Source organism: Capra hircus, chromosome 1, assembly GCF_001704415.2.
Source record: "Capra hircus breed San Clemente chromosome 1, ASM170441v1, whole genome shotgun sequence".
Taxonomy (NCBI): domain Eukaryota; kingdom Metazoa; phylum Chordata; class Mammalia; order Artiodactyla; family Bovidae; genus Capra; species Capra hircus.
In genome coordinates, this window is record NC_030808.1 from 139,711,238 (window position 1) to 139,726,894 (window position 15,657).

Below are 15,657 nucleotides of genomic sequence, written 5' to 3' on the forward strand. Positions count from 1 at the left end.
GAGAAGGGATAGGCTACCCACCCCAGTATTCTGGCCTAGAGAATTCCATGGACTGTATTGGGATCACAAAGAGTCAAACAGGACTGAGCGACTCACTTTCACTTTCACTTCAAGAACCATGCAGGAGATGAAATCCTAGTTCTTCTGCTAATAGTTCCATATCTAAGCTATTGACATTAATTTGAAAAAAATTAAAATAATATTTGCTTTGTGTCAGTAGTGTTGCTTGATGGCTATTCCTTTTAAATAATTTGCTCTACTGTTGTTTTGATTTTTTGTTGTTTCTATCACTTATATAAAACTAATACAGTATGAACACGTGTGTGTGCATGCTAAGTTGCTTCAGTCGTGTCTGACCATTTGTTACCTTATTTGTGATGCTATGGACCATAGCCCACTAGGCTCCTCTGTCCATGGGATTCTCCAGGCAAAAATATTGGAGTGGGTTGCTACATGCTCCTTCAGGGGACCTTTCCTACCCAGGAACTGATCCCATGTCTCTTATGCCTCCTGCATTGACAAGTGGGCTCTTTACCACTAGTGCCACCTGGAAAGCCCAAAGTATGAACATATCTTTTGTTTAAAAAAAAAATGAGAAAACATCCCATGTACCACCTTCCCCTTTCTTCTAATACTTTCCTTTCACACACCCTCTTTGCACTCTCCATCTGCCTCCTTCTAAGACGGACATAACCACCTCCTGGAAGCCTCTTGAGTTTAGGCTGACTTTATTGTCCTTCTCCCTGGATACTTAATTTGGCACTAAGTTTAATCTGTTTTGTCTTATTTTTATCTGTTGACTGTATTGGTTTTGTTTCTCTAACCAGATGGTAAAATATTTGAAGGTGAGAATCACATCATCTGAAAGATTTATATTCTCCTTTTAATTGACTAGAAAATGCCAAAAATTTGGTACGTATTTAAAAATAGCTCTTGATTTATTGGGAAGAACAGCAGCTCAAACTAGTTTTAGAAGCTTGGATCATTCAGGCATTTCCTTGAATCCTTTTTTATCTGGCAAACATCAATATATTTGAAGAAATCCATGATTAATAGATACCTCTATCTCTTCTATTTCATTTTGTGGGCAAATGTATGACCTTTGTTAGTTCCAACCGAAGGTATGCCCCCTTCAAATGCACTGGTGAGGGAGATGTCCCTGACCTACCTATTCTGAGATTCAGAACCTGCACGTGGTAGCCAAGGTCTCCTGTTCTGCGACTTCCTTAGTCTTCCTGGAAAGGGTCTTCAACAGTGTCTCATGGAGATGTCCAAGGAAATGGCAGAGAAAAACCAAAACCACACTGTAGAAAATGTGTTTAGAGTTTAATAAGCAGGAAACATTAACTGGAACCTGTTAATATAACCCAGAACTCCCGTGTGGTCATGAAAACAGTCTGGTTCTGGTACTGACCTCAGGTCAGCACTCTCTTAAGTATCGGGAAGTTGCTTCCTAGGTGACTCAGTGGTAAAGAACCCACCTGCCAGTGGAGGAGACACAAGAGACCTGGGTTCGATCCCTGGGTTGGGAAGATCCCCTGGAGGAGGAAATGGCAATGCGCTCCAGTATTCTTACCTGGAAAGTTCCATGGACAGAAAAGCCTGGCGGGTTACAGTCCATGGGGTCAAAAGGAGTCAGACATGACTGAGAGCACACACACACACACACATACACACACACACAAGTGTTGGGAAACCTGAGTGACTCTTTCCTTCCCCTCATCTAGTTCTGTGATTTCCCTACTCCTCTCTCTGGCCCTTCACTGAACTCCATCAGATGGGCAACTACTTGTGTTCTGGCTGAAAAAAAAAAAAAAAAGAAAACAATGGCAGCAAAACCATCATCCATTCAGAAATTATTGATCCAGATACTGTCTTTAAAACACAGTTTTCACAAATTAGACGCCTATTACCCTTGATAAGGCAGAGGTCCCTAAAGTGACTAAGAGTGCAATTTCTTCCACTCACTCCCCATCCCCAACCAGTGCAAATTCCACATAACAGCCACATTCTCAACTGTTGCTTCCCAGGAATGGCTTTGGTTTTTTCCTCATCATTTCATTGGCTGGATTCCATAATCCCCTCTGGCTTTTGAATGGAGAAAAACAAAAGTCAGAGTCATTCAGACATGGATTCCAATCTTCACTGGGCGGCTTATTAGCAGCTGTGACTTTGGTCCACTCATTTGATTTCAGTGTTTTCACAAGGCCACCCATCACCTGGTATCCATAGAGAAGGGATATGGGCCCTAAGTTATCAAAAGTCTCCAGCCTGCATTGCCCAGGGCTGGGGGGAGGACAAGGTCAACTGTTACTGTTTCATGGTTTTGCAATTAAGTCACTTATGGTGACTTCCATTTGTACAACAAACCTCCAAATTTTGTTGCTTATCATACAACCTCGGTCATGCGGATACCACTTTAATGGCAGAAAGCAAAGAGGAACTAAAGAATTTTTGATGAAGGTGAAAGAGGAGAGTGAAAAAGCTGGCTTAAAACTCAACATTCAAAAAATGAAGATCATGGCATCTGGTACCATAACTTCATGGCAAATAGATGGGGGAAACAATGGAAACAGTGACAGATTTTTTTTTCTTGGACTCCAAAATCATTGTGGGTGGTGACTGCAGCAGTGAAATTAAAAGATACTTGCTCCTTTGATGAAAAGCTGACAAACCTAGACAGCTATTAAAAAGTAGAGACGTACTTTGCTGACAAAGGTCTGTATAGTCAAAGCTATGATTTTTCCAGTAGCCATGTACAGATGTGAGAATTGGACTATGAAGAAGGCTTGTTGATGTTTTCAAACTGTGGTGCTGGAGAAGACTCTTGAGAGTCCCTTGGACTGCAAGAAGATCAAATCAGTCAATCTTAAAGGAAATCAGTCCTGAATACTCACTGGAAGGATTGATGCTGAGGCTCCAATACTTTGGCCACCTGATGTGAAAAGCTGAATCATTGGAAAAGACCCTGATGCTGGGAAAGATTGCGGGCAAGGGGAGAAAGGGGTGACAGAGGATGAGACAGTTGGATGACATCACTGACTCAATGGACATGAGTTTAATCAAACTCGGGGAGATAGCGAAGGATAGGCAAGCCTGGCATGCTGCAATTTATGGTTTTTCAAAGAGTTGGACATGACTTAGGGACTGAACAACAATATTAATGTGCATTTCAAAATACTGATGATGATGGTTTAAAAAGAAAACCCTGACATTGGTACATGCAATATTTTCACAGGTAACATTAATTTGATTCTTTTTATTATTACTCATTTTTATGAGAGTATTTCATAAGGTTTCCATAAAGTTATCCTTGTTGATATCTGTAGATGTAGACTGACTCCTCACTTGAGTCTGTAGGAGGGAACAGGGGGATGGTAACAGCCCTGTGACCTCTCATGGTACCCATAATGCTGTGAGCTCCACCTCTGCAGTGGAGCCTGTGTAGGGAGTGACAGTGGAACCTTGAATACCGAGGACCAAGAGTCTTGAGTGGTTAGAGGAGGTAGCAGTGGGCATGCCAGCCTTGGAGAGAGCTTAATCAAACCCAGACCAAAGATAAAAAGGGGAAAAAATTTAAAAACATAAAAAATCTCCATTAAACAGGAGACATTTGGACAAAACAAATCTAACCTTCCACAAATTGCTTATTTGGGCCTCAACTCAAAAGGATTTTTCAGTTGAAAATACCAACTTGAATACTTACTTGAAGGTCATGAAACATTAGCAGTGAAACTTTAATTAGAAACAGCCATTGCTTACTACCGTGAGAAAATTTTTCTCTTCATAGAAGAGTCTTGAAATTGCTTACAGCATCAGATTTATTTTCCTTCTTATAATAAACCTTTAAATCTTTCAGGAAGATAACAACAACAACAATAAAGTCTTTATTGACTCCCAGGGATGTGTCTGGGTACAGCCTTTTGTGCGGCAGGGAGCTGGTACTGCAAACAGCCATACACCCACCAAAGCAAGGAAGGTAGGCATTTTCAGACCTCATCAGCCCAGGTTCTGGGAAACCTTTCATCATCTATTCCTTCCTCAATAAAATTGGCATGGATATCTTTTCTACTGGGCTTCTCTGGTGGCTCAGTGGTAAAGAACCTGCCTGCAATGCAGGAGACATCGGTTCGATCCCTGGGTCAGGAAGATCCCCTAGAGAAGGGAATGGCAACCCACTCCAGTGTTCTTGCCTGGAGAATTGATGGATGGAGGAGTCTGGTGGGCTACAGTCCATAGCGTCACAAAGAGTAGAACACGATGTAGTGACTAAGCATGTTGCTCCTAAGATCTGTGAAGGAGGTTGGGAGCCAGAGCAGTCCTGGGAGGGATATGGGGAATTCTCAGTTCAGTTCAGCCCTTGAGTCTTGTCCAACTCTTTGCGACTTTATGGACTGCAGCATGCCAGGCTTTCCCTGTCCATCACCAACTCCCGGAGCTTGCTCAAACTCATGTCCATCGAGTCGATGATGCTATCCAATCATCTCATCCTTTGTCATCCCCTTCTCCTCTTGCCTTCAATCTTTCCCAGCATCATAGGATTTTCCAAAGAATCAGTTCTTTGCACCAGGTGGCCAAAGTACTGAAATTTCAGCTTCAGTCCTTCCAATGAATATTCAGGACTGGCTTCCTTTAGGACTGACTGGTTGGATCTCCTTGCAGTCCAAGGGACTCTCAAGAGTCTTTTCCAACACCACAGTTCAAAAGCATCAATTCTTTGGCACTCAGCTTTCTTTGGAGTCCAACTCTCACATCCATACATGACTATCAGAAAAGCCACAACTTTGACTAGATGGACCTTTGTTGGCAAAGTAGTCTCTTCTTTTTAACATGCTGTATAGGTTGGTCATAGCTTTTCTTCCAAGTAGCAAGCATTTTTTAATTTCATGGCTGCAGTCATCAACTGTAGTGATTTTGGAGCCCCCAAAATAAAGTCTCTCACTGTTTGCATTGTTTGCCCATCTATTTGCCATGAAGTGATGGGACTGGATGCCATGATCTTAGATTTTTTAATGTTTAGTTTTAAGCCAAGTTTTTCACTCTCCTTTCACTTATATCAAGAGACTCTTTAGTTCTTCTTCACTTTCTGCCAGAAGGGTGGTGCCATCAGCATACCTGAGGTTATTGATATTTCTCCCGGCAATCTTGATTCCAGCTTGTGCTTCTTCCAGCTCAGCATTTTGCGTGATGTACTCTGCATAGAAGTTAAATAAGCAGGGTGACAATATACAGCCTTGATGTACTCCTTTCCCAATTTGGAATCAGTCTGTTGTTCCATGTCCAGTTCTAACTGTTGCTTCTTGACCTGCATATAGATTTCTCAGGAGGCAGATAAGGTGGTTTGGTATTCCCATCTCTTGAAGAATTTTCCACAGTTTGTTGTGATCCACACAGTCAAAGGTTTTGGCATAGTCAATAAAGCAGAAGTAGATATTTTTTTGGAACTCTCTTGCTTTGTCGATGATCCAACAGATGTTGGCAATTTGATCCTTGGTTCTTCTTCATTTTCTAAATCCTGCTTGAACATCTGGAAGTTCTTGGCTCATGTACTGTTGAAGCCTGGTTTGGAGAATTTTGAGCATTACTTTGCAAACGTGTGAGATGAGTGCAATTGTGTGATATTTATTTGTCACTTGCACTGTATAATCATAAGGGATTTGATTTAGGTCATACCTGAATGGTTTAGTGGTTTTCCCTACTTTCTACAATTTCAGTCTGAATTTAGCAATAAGGAGTTCATGGTCTGAGCTATAGTCAGCTCCCAGTCTTTTTTTAAAATGACTGTATAGAGCTTCTCCAACTTTGGCTGCAAAGATTGTTTACAATCTGATTTCAGTATTGATCATCTGGTGATGTCCATGTGTAGAGCCACCTCTTGTGTTGTTGGAAGAGGGTATTTGCTATGACCAGTGTGTTCTCTTGGCAAAACTCTGGTAGCCTTTGCCCTGCTTCATTTTGTACTACAAGGCCAAACTCTCCTGTTACTCCAGCTATCTCTTGACTTACTACTTTTGCATTCCAGTCCTATATGATGAAAAGGACATCTTTTTTTGCATGTTAGTTCTAGAAGATCTTGTAGGTCTTCATAGAACCGTTCAGCTTCTTCAGCATTAGGAGTTGGGCCATAGACTTGGATTATTCTGATATTGCATGGTTTGCTTTGGAAATGAACAGAGATCATTCTGTTGTTTATGAGATTGAACCCAAGTACTGCATTTCAGACGCTTTTGTCAAATATGAGGGCTACTCAATTTCTTCTCAGGGATTCTTGCCTACAGTAGTAGATATAATGGTCATCTGAATTAAATTTGCCCATTCCAGTCCATTTTAGTTCACTGATTCCTAAAATGTCAATGCTTACTCTTGCCATCTCCTATTGACCACTTCCAATCTACCTTGATTCATGGACCTAACATTCCAGGTTCCTATTGTTCTTTACAGCATCGGACTTCCATCATCAGTCACATATATGACTGGGCATTGTTTTTGCTTTGGCTCTGTCTCTTCATTCTTTCTGGAGTTATTTCTCCATTCTTCTCTAGTAGCATAGTGGGCACCTACCAACTTGGGGAGTTCATCTTTCAGTGTCCTCTTTTTGCCTTTTCCTACTGTTCATGGGATTCTCAAGGCAAGAATGCTGAAGTGGTTTGCCATTCCCTTCTCCAGTGGACCATGTTTATGTCAGAACCCTCCACTATGACCCAGCCATCTTGGGTGACCCCGCACAGCATGGCTCATGGTTTCATTGAATTAGACAAGGTTGTGGTCCATGCGATCAGTTTGGTTAGTTTTCTGTGACTGTAGTTTTCATTCTCTCTGCCCTCTGATGGATCAGGGTAAGAGGCTTATGGAAGCTTCCTGATGGGAGAGACTGACTTTGGGTGAAACTGGTCTTGTTCTGATGGGCGGGGCTGCTCAAGATGGAGGAGTAGAAGGACATACACTCATTATCTCCTGTGAGAACTCCAAAACTGCAACTTGCTGCTGGACAATTGACAGAAGAATGTTGGATCCCACCAAAAAAGATCCCCCACATCCAATAGAAAAGGAGACGACCCAGAAAGACAGTAGGAGGTGAGAACTCATGTTTAGAATTAAACCCCATACATGCCAGAGATGTTTGAAGGGCTCAAACAAAACCTTGTGCACACCAGTACCCAGAGAACCTGCAGAGACTGAGCCAGACATGCTTTTGAGTGTTTGAGTGTCTCCTGCAGGAGCTTGAGCCAGCAGTGGCCTTCTGTGAGGGCAGGAGCTCTGACTGCAGCAGACCTGGGTCGTCCAGCATGTGGCATAAGTCTTCTCGGAGGAGGCCACCATTAGCCCCACCATAGAGCCCTGATGCAGATGACCCAGAAACTGCAGAACAATTATAGCAAAAGAAATTCTCTCACTGTTAAGAAAATTCTAGGACCCACAACAGATTTCCCAACCTGGGGATCTGGCAAAGGGACCGAGAACCCCCCAGGGAATTTGACTTTGGAGGCCAGTGGGATTTGATTACAGAACTTCCATAGGACTGGGGAAACAGACTCTTGGAAGGGCACAAACAAAACCTTGTGTGAACCAGGAGTCAGGAGAAAGAAAAAGTGTCCTGATAAGAGACTGAGCCAGACTTGCCTGTTAGTGTCCAGGAGCCTCTGGCAGAGGTATGGGTCAACAGTGGCTTGCTGCAGAGTCAGGGCACTGAATACAACAGTGCATGGACAAATCCTTTTGAAGGAGGTTGCCATTGTCTTCATTACCCTTATTATAATTTGGCCTCAGGCCAAACAACAGGGAAGGAACTCAGCCCCACCCATCAACAGAAAATGGGGAATTCTAGCTGCCTGAAATCTCACCTTCTATGCTTATAATCATGAAGGAAATCAACCCTGAATATTCATTAGAAGAACTGATGCTGAAGCTGAAACTCCAATGCTTTGGCTGCCTGGGGCAAAGAACTGGCTCATTGGAAAAGACCCTGATGCTGGGAAGGATTGAAGGCAGGAGGAGAAGGGGATGACAGAGGATGAGATGGCTGGATGGCATCACCGACTCTATGGGCATGAGTTTGAGCAAGCTTTGGGAGTTTGTGAAGGACAGGGAAGCCTGTCATACTACAGTCCATGGGGTCACAAAGAGTCAGACATGACTGAGCAACTGAACTGAACTGAACTGAATGCTTATAATCTCTGCCCTTAGTCAAGTGACTGTCTACAGCCTATTTCCTCCTAAAATGTTAGCATAACCAATGAGGGGCCGTGTGCACAAAACAGGGTGCAGGGAGCCTGAGGCTTGGTCATGGGGCCAGATGCTAACCTGTGGGAAGTGCCCTAAGAATAGCTTTAGGTTGTGTAAATAGGGAGGGCCCACCAGTAACAATACCTGTGTGGTGATATGAAAATTTGGTGACTGCAGTTCTTGTCCCTATAAAAATGGGTCCTTTGTTTCACACCTGGGAAAATGATTTGCATGGATCCAAAGGGTGTTCCTGTCCTGTCCAAGCTACAGAGCTAGCTGCTATGAAATTTTTTAAAAATAAAGCACAGTCCCACCCGTCAGGTGACAAAGCTGGTTGAGGAGATGGGGCAGAACCAATCAGACTGGATTTGATTCTCAGCATTGCAGCTGCTTCCTCTCATCCCAGCTCCAGCGAGTTTCTCACTTTTCTTGAGTCCTGGTTCTTCACCTGGAAATGGGGACTCTCATCCTTGATTTCTGGGCTGTTCGGAGGATTAAAAGTGACAGAGGATGAGACTTGACAAACAGTGGCTTAATTATCACTATTAGGGGACTAGTAGGTAATCACGACTAGTTATCTAGCACAAAATGAGCAGCAATATTAGAGAAGGGGAAGGTATTTGGAAACTCAGATGATACACAGGCCATTTTTGGCTGAGACAGTCAGAAAAGCCTCCCCCTAGGAGGATACAGAACTTGCTCTGGGCCTGGCAGGAATCATGGATCCTGTGGTGGCTTCAACAGTGGATTTGGCCAAGCTGGAACTACATTCCCCAGAATTCCTCTCCCTGCATAGGATTAGGTACAGTGGGCCACAGGGCATTTGTGGAAGGTTTTGGTGGTTCAGATGGTAAAGAATCTGCCTGCAATGCAGGAGACTTGGGTTCAGTCTTCGGGTTGAGATGATCCCCTGGAGAAGGGAATGGCTACCCACTCTAGAATTCTCGTTTCAAGAATCCCAAGGACAGAGGAGCCTCATGGGCTATAGTCCATGGGATCGCTAAGAGTTGGACACAACCAAGTGACTAACACTTTGGAGGTGACGAAGAAGCAGCAATCACGGCCCTTCAGCCCTCAGGTGGTCAGTGCCCAGGGTCCAGGTATCAGTACTGCTGTGCTCATCATTCTCATCATTGGCTGGGCTGAGGGGCACAGCTGGTGTCTCTTCCTGAGGGCAGGCTGTCTCTCTGACTCTACCTGGGCAGGACAGGCTTAGCTTCATGACAAAGATGCCAGCCTCTCAGGCTAGACACCTCCATGCCTGTCACTGAAGTCTGAGGCTCAGAGGTGCCAGAGACTGGTGCAAAGCCTAAATGACATGTGTCCCCACACCTGGGAGACACAGCAGGCCTCTGATGGCCCACCTGCAAGTTCCCCTCCCCATACTGCTCCTACTAATTAAGTCCCCTGGCCAACCCACTGATCCATTATGAAGACCAGGCCAGGGCCTACTTTTTGTAGGCTGTAGGTTTCAGTTCTCTACAAGCCTGCAGAATTATTCAAACAGGCTGACCACAGTCTCCCAATGGAACTCTCTCTCCTGATACCCCCAAGCCCCCTCCCACAGCCCTGGGTGTTCACTCTACCCCCAGGCGTAACTCCCATGAGGCCCTGCCTACCTGGTGTGTCCCCTCCTCCGGGGGCTGGGAGTGGGTATGACAGACATGCTGCTGTCGTCCCACGGGACCAGTGTCAGGTGCCAGGAGACTGACCCCGCCATAGAAACACTGCCCTTCCAAGGCAGTGAGGCATCCTTGTTCTAGCAGGTTCTGTGGTCTGCTCCCGCTTGTGTGTGGACCCACTGTCCTGGGCCTTTCCCACCTCTCCCCCGACTCTGTCTGGTACCCACCTTCCCTTCCCCACTGCCTCCTTGTGGAGCTTCAGCGCCAGCCCCAGACACAAGGGCCACACCCTGCAGGGACTATTTAACTGGCTTCTAGGACTGCAGGGGTCAAAGCATGGGTCTTGGAACTTATGTCCTCCTTAGAGGACACTTTCTGCAAGAAGTAGGAATGTGGTTCCCTTAATTCAATGCAAACACAATGAATTGTTCAGTCTCTAAGTCATGCGCAACTCTTGGCAACCCCATGGACTGCAGCACACCAGGTTTACCTGTCCTTCACTGTCTCCCTGAGTTTGCTCAAGCCCATGCCCATTGAGCCTGTGATGTCATCCAACCATCTCATCCTTTGCCACTCCCTTCTCCTTTTGCCTTCAACTTTTCCCAGTATCAGGGTTTTTTTCCAATGAGTTAGCTCTTTGCATCAGGTAGCTAAAGTATTAGAGGTTCAGCTTCAATACCTGTCCTTCTAATGAATATTCAGGCTTGATTACTTTTAGGATTCACTGGTTTGATCTCCGTGCAGCCAAAGGGCAAGAATTCTCCTGGCAAGAATGGAGTGGATTGCCATTTCATTCTCTAGGGTGTCTTCCTGACCCAGAGGGTTTGAACATGAGTCTCTTGCACTGGCAAGTGGATCCTTTACGGGGGGGGGGGGGGCTTAGGTAAACACAGTGAACACTCAGGTCCCTTTCCTACTCCCCTCCTCTTCAGAAGGGAACACATCACTCCAGAGACTAGCATAGTGGTGATCTGGCAGTGGGGGTGGGGGAAATTGGGCATCAGTAGGTGGCAGCCTCCTTTGCAGCTGCATGGGCTATTGGGGCCCAGGCCCAGCCCTCAGACAAGGACCCCTCTTCCACACTGCATCTGATCCTCTGTGTGCTATCACTGGTTGGGCTCTCTGTGAGCCTGCCTTGTGCCCTTGGCTTCAGCATCCCATGCAGACGCCTACTCCCACCTGTCCTGATGCCCAGGGGCCCCGGGTCTCCTTGACTCTTGGGTCCTCAAGCCTATCAGAGGTTTCCTTGTCTCCTCCTCCCGGGGTTTGTAATGGGCTGGGTCCCTGGCTTGTTCTCAGAGACCTTGTGTGCACTGAATTCTTTTCCTTTATCCCTTTCTCTTCTGGTCTAAAAAGAATATTTCTCCCTCTTAGGAGAGACAAGTATTTAAAAAATCTTATTATCTTTCCTTTGGGCTATGGCTTAAAAAAGGAAAAAGAAAACCCTGGGATATTAAGAACGTGACATCTTTCTTATTTCTTTCCAATTGACCTGATGGCTTTGGAGAAATGGCAGCCTCTACTTCTAACTGGAGAGGCCGTGGGCTGGCGAGGGACAGAGGGCACACATGTTACACAACCCTTCAGGATCCCAGATGGCAAATGAGAGCAGTGCAGAGTCTAGCAATTATGGACTGAATGTCCTTGTCCCCCCACAGCCTTATGTAGAAACCGTTACTCCCAGTAGGATGGTATTTGGAGGTGGGGCCTTTGGGAGATAATTAGGTTTAGATGAAGTCATAAGAGGGGAGCCCCCCTGATGGGTTAGCACTGTTGGAGAAGAAGAAGAAAAAGAAGAAAGACAAGGATAAGGAGAAGAGGGGGAGGAGGAGGAGGGAAAGGGAACTGGGAAAGGGAAGAAAGAGAAACCAGCCTCCAGACTGTGTGGAATCACTAGGAAAGGCCGTGTGAGGCACAGCAAGACGGCTGCCATCCACAAGTCTGGAAAAGAGGCCTCATCAAGAACTGAAGCTATGGGACCTTGAACTGGTGATGGTTTAATCACTGTGTCCAACTGTTGCGACCCCATGGACTGTAGCCCTCCAGACGCCTCTGTCTATGGGGTTTTCCAGGCAAGAATACTAGAGTAGATTGCCATGCCCTCCTCCAGGGGACCTTCTCGACCCAGGGATGGAACCTGGGTCTCTTGTATTGCAGGCAGATTCTTTGCTGACTGAGCCTCCAGGGGAGACCCTAGAACCATGAGATCTGTTGTTTAAGACCCCAGTCTGTGATGTTTTGTTTAGGCAGCTTGCATAGACCTAGACACTGGGGGAGCCAGGAGGATAGGACAACTCAAAGGGAGTATGGATGGATAACAGGCCCCGTTCTACAGGGTGGTCAGGAAGGCTGGACCTTAAGAAGGCCATTCCATTTGACAGTTGGCTGATTTTCAAGAGAACTTTTTGGGGAGAATGCCAGAAAGAGAACAAGATTGTAAAGGGTTATGATGTAAGTGAGGGTTGGAACTATGGGAATGTTGAGTGTCAGCCTCTTACTTCTATGAGATCCTAGTAAAGACAAGTGAAGGCAGATGATGGGCACTTTGGGGCTTGCAGGGGACATTCAGCTCTCAGCAGTGGGGAGGGGAGGAGATTTTTAGGAAAAGGGAGATGTGAGGATTTTGGTTGCGGAGGAGGAAAACCGAAGTAAAGAAAGAGATGGGACACGTAGTGATGAATCTCTACACTTGGAAATGGAAACCTACTTTTGGAATCTTGGCCACACTCATTGTTAACTTGGTGATCTTGGATAAGATACTAAACCTCTCTGAGCTTTTCTTTCCTCATTTTGTATAACTTCTGGGGATGGCAACTCTATGTCATAGGCTTGCTTTGAACTGTTTCACAATTAATTTAAAGGAACTTTGCCTAATATGCTACTGCTTCTACAGATAGGGGCAAAAACACAGCACTTCCTCCGTGTCAGGCCCTGATCACCACCTTTAGTGCATATTAACTAACTGAACTGTGCTTACTAAATGTTTATCAACTTGATTTTCAAAGTAACATTATGAGGTACTTTTGTTATCTCCGTTTTACAAATAAGGTTCAGAGAGATCAATAATGTGCCCAAGAGCAGAGAGCTAAAGAGGCACAACTGCCAAGAATTTGTGCTCCTAACCGCTGTGCAACACTAGCTCATCTAATGAGGTTTCAGGATGAAAATTATGCGGTTGATTGGCTGAACAGTGAAAGAGGAAGGGTACCTGTTGGGAAACAGTAGCAAAGAAGTAACAAAGGGGAGCATAAATAGCCCAGGTGGAAGGTTGAGTTTGGAAGGATGAAGGGCAAGAGGAGAAGAGAGGAAGCTGCAGGGTGACAGTAACACTGAGCACCTGGATCCAGCCATTCCTGAAGCTAAAGAGTTCGAGTCTTCGAATTTCTGCTTGAGTCAACGAAATTTCTTTCTTGCTTAAATCAAGACTGGATGGCTGTTTACCCACTTGTCTATGAAGGATAATAACTGATATGCTCATGGATTTTGGAAGAAAGGTGGAGCGGGCATCATTTCATGGTGGAAACCAGTCCCTGTGTAGCTGTCTATATTAGTGTCCTAAGGCTGCCATGACAAGCTATATCAAGTGAGTGACTTCAAACAACAGAAATTTATCCTTGCATAGTTCTGAAGTTTGAAAGCAAGGTGTCAGTAGGGCCATGCTCCCTCCAAAGGCTCCAGGAGAGAATCTCTCTTTGTCTTTTCCTAGTTTCTGATGATGCTGATAATCCTTGGCATTCCTTGGCTTGTAGGGATCTGTTTCCCACACTTCATGGCTGTTTGTCCTATGTGTATGTCTTTTTTCTTGTAAGGAAGCACAGCCCACCTGAATTGAATAGGACTTCATCTTAATTTGATTGCAGCTGCAGAAAGTCTGTTTTGAAATAAGGTCACATTAATAGGTACCAGGGTTGGATTTCAACACATTTTTGGAGGGAACGTAATCCACTCACTATATCCTCAGAGCCTGTTACTCTGGTCAGTGTGGCAAATGATCATCTTTATATTTTCGCCTCATTGCCTCCCAACTTCCCAGGCAGCTTTCTGTCTCCCAGATCTCAAGGGAAGGGATCATAATGCCTAGAACAAAGACCATATTCTTGGCTTTGAGTTCCAAAGGCTTTTGAAAGCCTCTGCAAAGATAACAGTCTAAAAACCAAGGGGTTTTTGATATACAAGAGCTGGGCTTTGTTGAGGGACAAAAGGGTTTGTGAGTTTTGGTGAGAAAGCTTAGAGGGCTAAGTCCAAAGAGTATAAAATAAGCCAGAGTTCTGGAGAAGACACAGAATATAATGTAAGGGCAGCTCTTCAATACTTACAAAGGGAAAGAAGGACTCAACAAGCAAGGTGCTGTGGAGGCCATGAGGTTAGAACAGAGGTGTTGGTAGGGGACTGGATCCTCAACTCTAAAGAGCCAAGTGGCAAGCAGAAGTTTGAGGAACCCCATAAACATGGTCCAGGAACACTGCACGCTTCTTAGGATGGGGCCAGAGCAGATGGCCCTGTGGTAGCTGATGACCTAAAGTTGATGGAGGTGTTTAGACAGTTCCAAGGTAGTCTCCAGGTCCCTCACAGGGCGACCAGAGTGCCCAGGAGGTAATGACGGGGGAAGGTATAGCCACCATGGCAGGACCACAGACTTTAGTCATGACTGTTAGGGAATACTCAAAGCCCATGGAGGTTGCAGCAGTGGCTGGAGGCCGGCCCTCACCCCAGGCAGCTTGTCCTGAACCATGTGTGTGTTCCCTAGAACCCTCTCCCAGAACTTCAGTTGTCATCAAGACAGGAAGAAGAGAAGGGCAGGAGGGAGGCCTCCATTTAGATAAATACTCGCACCCAACATGGACCTGACATTCCAGGTTCCTATGCAATATTGCTCTTTACAGCATCAGACCTTGCTTCTATCACCAGTCACATCCACAACTGGGTGTTGTTTTTGCTTTGGCGCCATCTCTTCATTCTTTCTGGAGTTATTTCTCCACTGATCTTCAGTAGCATATTGGGCACCTACTGACCTGGGGAGTTCATCTTTCAGTGTCCTATCTTTCTTCCTTTTCAAACTGTTCATGGGGTTCTCAAGGCAAGAATACTGAAGTGGCTTGCCATGCCCTTCTCCAGTGGACCACATGCTGTCAGATCTCTCCACCATGACCCGCCCATCTTGGGTGGCCCCGCATGGCATGGCCTAGTTTCATGGAGTTAGACAAGGCTGTGGTCCATGTGATCAGATTGGCTAGTTTTCTGTGATTGTGGTTTCAGTCTGTCTGCCCTCTGATGCCCTCTCTCAGCCCCTACTGTCCTACTTGGCTTTCTCTTACCTTAAAGGGGGGTATCTCCTCACGCCCACCGCTCCTGACCTTGGACGTGGGGTGTCCCCTCTCTGCCGCTCGATGCCCCTGCGCTGCCCCTGCACTGCAGTCACTGCTTGCCACCCCTGCGCCGTGCAAGAAGGGGTCACACAGGAGACGGCAAGAGTGAACGCTGACATTCTAAGAATCAGCAAACTAAAATGGACTGGGATGGGTGAATTTAACTCAAATGACCATTATATCTACTACTTTGGGCAGGAATCCCTTTGAAGAAATGGAGTAGCCAGCATAGTCAACAAAAGAGTCCAAAATGCAGTACTTGGATGCAATCTCAAAAATGACAGAATGATCTCTGTTCATTTCCAAGGCAAACCATTCAATATCAAGGTAATCCAAGTCTATGCCCTGATGAGTAACACTGAAGGAGCTGAAGTTGAATGGTTCTATGAAGACCTACAAGACCTTTTAGGACTAACACCCCCCAAAAATGTGCTTTTCATTATAGG